The sequence below is a fragment of the Tachyglossus aculeatus genome, chromosome 19 (genome assembly GCF_015852505.1).
Source record: "Tachyglossus aculeatus isolate mTacAcu1 chromosome 19, mTacAcu1.pri, whole genome shotgun sequence".
Taxonomy (NCBI): domain Eukaryota; kingdom Metazoa; phylum Chordata; class Mammalia; order Monotremata; family Tachyglossidae; genus Tachyglossus; species Tachyglossus aculeatus.
The window spans coordinates 20465008-20471007 of NC_052084.1; positions in this window are offsets into that span (position 1 = coordinate 20465008).

A 6000-nucleotide genomic window follows, 5' to 3' on the forward strand; every position below is an offset into this window, starting at 1 on the left:
AATTCGTAAAATGAATTCTAGTTGATTACAAATTGAAACTGCATGAATGAGGTGTATCTGGTCATGTTTAAGAATGCTCTTCATTTCAAAGGAGAACTTAGACCCTCCTTTGTTATAAAGCAAAAGCCCCTGGCTTTTGTCTTTTTAATAAGAATAAGAATAATAATAATGGCATTTATTAAGCGCTTACTATGTGCAAAGCACTGTTGTAAGCGCTGGGGAGGATACAAGGTAATCAGGTTGTTCCACGTGAGGCTCACAGTCTTCATCCCCATTTTACAGATGAGGTAACTGAGGCACAGAGAAGTGAAGTGACTTGCCCAAAGTCACACAGCTGACAAATGGCGGAGCAGGGAGTCTTTTTATTGTGATGCTTTATTTTTCATTTAGGGGGTCACTGTTCCCCCTTCCCTGGGCCCTAGCTCCACCCTTCCTTGCATCCTCAGCCCTAGCCCCTGGGAACAGATAAGTGGAGCAGGGAGGAAAGGGGAATCCGGTGGGATTGTCAGGTGGGGTCAGAGGCGGAAGCAGTAGAGGTGATGATAATGATGATAATAATAATAATAATAATGGCATTTGTTAAGCACTTACTATGGGCCAAGCACCATACTAAGAGCTGGGGCGGATACAAGCAAATCAGGTTGGATACAGTCCCTGTCCCACATGGGGCTCACAGTCTTAATCCCCAATTTACAGATAAAGTAGCCAAGGCACAGAGAAGTGACTTACCCAAGGTCACACAGCAGACAAGTGGCAGAGTAGGGATTAGAACCCATGACCTCCTGACTCCCAGACCCATGCTCTATCCACTAGGCCAAATTGCTTTTCATAGCCTAGAAGTAGGCTGGTGGAGTCTGCCACCACCAGCTTTCCCCACCGCCCCCCACACACATACATTGCCTCCTGGGACTAGTCCCGCCCCCCCCCCCCCCCCCCCCGCCGTAATTATAATAATAATAGCAATGAGGGTATTTGTTTAGTGCTTACTATGTGCCAAGAACTGTTCTAAGCACTGGAGCAGCATTCAAGGTTATCAGGTTGGACACATTCCCTGTCCCCATGTGGGGCTCACAGTCTTAATCTCCATTTTACAGTTAAGGTAACTGAAGCACAGAGAAGCTAAGTGACTTGCCCGAGGTCACACAGCAGACAAGTGGTGGAGCTGGGATTAGAACCCAGGTCCGTCTGGCTCCTTAGTCCATGCTGTATCCACTATATCGTGCCACGTGCGGAGCACTGTACTGAGCTCTTGGGGAAGTACAATACAATAGCATTGGTAGCCATGATCCCTGCCCTCAAAACACTTACAGTCTAGAAGGGGAAACAGATATTGGAATAAATTACAGATGGGGAAATGACAGAGAATAAGGATACATATGTGGGAGAGGAATATTCATTCATTTGTTTGTATTTATGGAGCCCTTATTGTGTGCAAAGCACTGTACTAAGTGCTTGGGGGTATACAATAGAACAGAAAACAGGCACATTCCCTGCCCACGACGTGCTCAATGTGCTGGGAATGCAGGAGAAAGAGGAAATGTGCTGGGCTAAGTTAAAATCTGAAATTATTAAAGAAAGAAAAGGGTGGAGAACCAAGCACTGAAACTTCCCTAACACAGGGTGCTGAGGGGGTGGTGAGAGAGCAAGGAGAGCATAGAAACAGTGGAAGAGTTGGCTAGTTTGGGGTGTGGGTGGGGAGTAATAATAATAATGGTGGCATTTATTAAGCACTTACTATGTGCAAAGCACTGTTTTAAGTGCTGGGGAGGTTACAAGGTGATCAGGTTGTCCCACTTGGGGCTCACAGTCTTCATCTCCATTTTACAGATGAGGTGCCAGGAGAAGTGCCAGGAGAACCACCTCAGCTCGAAGAGCAGCAAAGGGAAGAGGTGGAGACAGACAGGTCACTTGGAGAATCTGTGCAGGTTGTGGGGTACAAATTCATTCATTTATTCAGTTGCATTTATTGAGTGCTCACTGTGTGCAGGGCACTGTACTAAGTGCTTGGGAGAAACCTATGCAACAATAAATGGACACATTCCCTGCCCACAAGGAGCTAGAGGCAGAGGAGACAGACATCAATAAAAATAAATTCATTCATTCAATCATATTTATTGAGCACTTACTGTGTGCAGAGCACTGTACTAAGCACTTGGGAAGTACAAGTTGGCAACATATTGAGACCATCCCTACCCAACACAGGCTCACAGTCTAGAAGGGGGAGACAGACAACAAAATATAACATGTAGACTGACAGAACACGTAGACAGTACATTTACCGATATGTACATAAGTGCTCTGGGGCTGGGACGGGGGAAGGACAAAGGGAGCAAATCAGGGCAATGAAAAAGGGAGTGGGAGAAGAGGAAAGGAGAGGCTTAGTCTGGGAAGGCCTCTTGGAGGAGATGTACCTTCAATAAGGCTTTGAAGGTCGGGAGAGCTGTTGTAGGATCCGCAGTTCAACCTATGTGAAAAATTCTTGCAAAGCTGCTCAACAAACAGTGCTGTACTTGGCTAATCCAAGAGGAGCTGAAGTTCTGACAGGTGGGATAGGGCCAAAAGCCTGGTGTCAATCCCATTTTCCACTCTAGATCCTTTGGAAATCATTTGTGTTCCGAAACACCTCCAGAGGGAAAAGGGCTAGTTGAGATGCACACACAAATCAATGCATTTCATTCCATTTAATAATCTCTCCTCTGAAAATAAAAGCACAAAAATGCCAATCCTCAGCACATCTTGGTTGAGCAGACACAAAATGAGACACAAAATATCCATGAATTTGGACCTCTGACCTCCTGAACATATCTATTAATTACATATCTTAAATCATTTATTTATATTATTGGCTGTCTCCCCCTCTAGACTGTAAGATTTTGGGTAGCGAGCGTACCTACCAACTCTGTTGCACTGTACTTTTCCAGGTGGTTAGTACAGTGCTCTGCACACAGTAAGCTCTCAGTAAGTACAATTGATGATGATGAGACGGACAATGACAATCGCTTTGTTAATTGAAAATTCTCTATAACTTCACAAAAATGTAAACATTGGTCTCAGACTGATAATTTAAAGGGAAATCTTCTCTTGTAGATGTATTAATAACTTTGGTATTATTAAGTATTTAATAAAACTACTTACCATTATAATATCACTTATTATTAGGTACTTAAAATGTGCTAAGCACTGAGGTAGGTATGAAACAGTCAGATTGGATAGAGTCCTAGAAACACAGGTCTAAGAGGCCTGTCCACTTGAGTTGTTTTGTTGTCTATCTCCCCCTTATAGACTGTGAGCCCGTTGGGTAGGGATTGTCTCTATTTGTTGCCATATTGTACTTTTCAAGCGCTTAGTACAGTGCTCTGCACACAGTAAGGGCTCAGTAAATATGACTGAATGAATGTATGAATGAGGAAGAATTGGCATTTTATCCCCTCATCTTATGGATGAGGAAGTTGAGGCATGGAGAAGTTAAGTGATTATCTCAAGGCAAGTGGTGGAGCCAGGATCAGAATCCTGATTCCCTGTCGTGTGATCTTTTCACTCTGCACACTCCATTCAGGAAAGTCAAAGCTCACTACCAACATGCGTGTGCATTTTCTCAAGCAATCCAATCAGTTAATGATCCTTTAAATTGAATATACAAGCCTGCATCCCCATTTTAGAATTGTCAATGTGATTCTCCTAAACATCCGTCCCACGCACCCCCTGACAAAAGAGCATAAGATTTATCTCATCTCTGACTAAGCAGGGTCAACTCATTCCATTGGTTTGGATGATTCACTCCATGTTTCCTGTAGGTTTTCTTTTAGCTTCAGGGTTCCTGGTGCTTTTGGCCATATTCTTGTGGCACATCCAGCCCCAGGGTTTCTTATAAGACCTGTCATGCACTCTTTGTCAGCTGTATGTTTCCACCAGCCTTTATTCAAAGCTGCCATCACAGTCTTGAAAAACAGCACTTCATTTTTCCCTTCCTTAGATTTTTCACTTGCTGCATTCATCAGAAAAACATTTCCCTTGCAGAATAAAAAAAGGGATTTTTTTCCCTCCCAGAATACGTAGAATTCCCGATAATCTCATTTTCAGTGCTCTGAAAAGAGAAGTAACCAGTACATCTCCAGGTTGGGGACAGGGATGGAAAACACTGTGTCATTCCCGTTACTGATTCAGCAGTGAATTCCATCACAGTGTCCACAATTGCTGAATCTGTATGCATTTATGCCTGGATTCAAATAATCAAAAAATAGAAAACAGTGAAAAAGTACTCAGCCTATAAATGAACTGAGCAAACCAATCATTTACCATCCTTACTGGTGGGAAATCCCAATTGATAATTCCTGTCCTCAGGCAAACAGTATTGAGAGTTTACTGTGTGCTGAGCATTGTACTAAGCATTTGGGAGAGAACAATACAACCAAGTTGGTAGACATGGTCCTTGTCCACAAGGAATTTACAGTCTAGTGGGGAAGACAGACATTAAAACAAATTACAGGTAGGGGAAATAGTAGAGTGTAAGGATATGTAAGCTGTACATATCTAAACTGCAAGATCCCCCTAGACTGTAAGCGCACTGTGGCCAGGGAACCTGTCTACCAACTCTGTTACACTGTGCTCTCCCAAGTGCTTACTACAGCGCTCTGCATACAATAGTGCTCAATAAATTGATTGATACGTATATAAGTGCTTTGGGGCTGAGTGTGGAGTGAATAATAACAATAACAACTATTATCATGTGCTTACTATACGTCAGGGGGCGGCGGGGGGGGGGGGGCGGGGGGGGGTATTAGATATAAGTTTAGCAGGTTGGACACAGTTCCTGTCCCACATGGGATTCACAGTCTAGTAGTGGGGAGAACAGCATGGTGTAATGGATAGAGCACAGGCCTAGGAGTCAGAAGGTCATGGGTTCTAATCCTGGCTCCACCACTTGTCTGCTGGGTGGCCTTGGGCAAGTCACTTCACTTTTTTTAATGGTATTTGTTAAGTGCTTACTATGTGCAAAGCACTGTTCTAAGGACTTCTCTGTGCCTCATTTACCTCATCTGCAAAATGGGGATTAAGACTGTGAGCCCCATGTGGGACAGGGACTTTGTCCAACCCGATTTGTTTGTATACACCCCAGAGCTTAGTACAGTGCTTGGCACATAGTGGTTAACAAATACCAACATTATTATTGCTATTATTATTATTATTATTATTATTATTATTTATTATTATTATGAATGAATCCTCATTTTACAGATGATGAAATTGAGGCCCAGAGAAGCGAAGTGATTCTCCCAAGGACAGGTAGCAACCAAGTGGTAAAGCTGGGATTAGAACCCAGGTCCTTTGACTTCAATCTGATTGAATATCAAGAATATTGAATATTCACAGGTGGGGTGAATATCATGAGCCTAGGTGGGGTCAGATACAAGTGCGCAGGCAATGCAGAAGAGATGGTAAGTAGGGGAAAGATGGACTTAGAGAAGGTATCCTGGAGGAGATGTGATTTTAGTAGGGCTTTGAGGATAAGGAGAGAGGTGATCTGTTGGATAAGAAAGGAGAGGGAGTTACAGGCCATAAGGAGGATGAAGGCAAGGGGTCAGCAGTGGGGTAGATAAGACTTAGGTACAATTAGTAAGGTGGCTTTAGAAGGGTGAAGAGTGTGGGGTTGTAGAAGTACACGGAGGTAAGGTCTTAAGACTTAAAGTCTCCCAGCTCTGCTCCTAACTAGAAGTCATGTACCAATTGTTTTTCATCCTACTACTGTTGTCCCATCCACAGTAGGATTTTGCTTCACTTAAAAAATGAATCCACAACCTTGGGAACTGCAATTCCCATCCACAGGATCCTTCTAATCAGTAGGAGAGGCAGTTCTATCATCCAGAGTTCCTATAATCGGGTGATTATTCTCTGTAAAGGAAATTCACGTTTTTCCTCCATTCTTATACCATGGATGGGAACCCTCTTTCAAAAAATGGGTCCCTCCATCTGTGGAAATTGCAATTCTTATCCAAGAGAAAT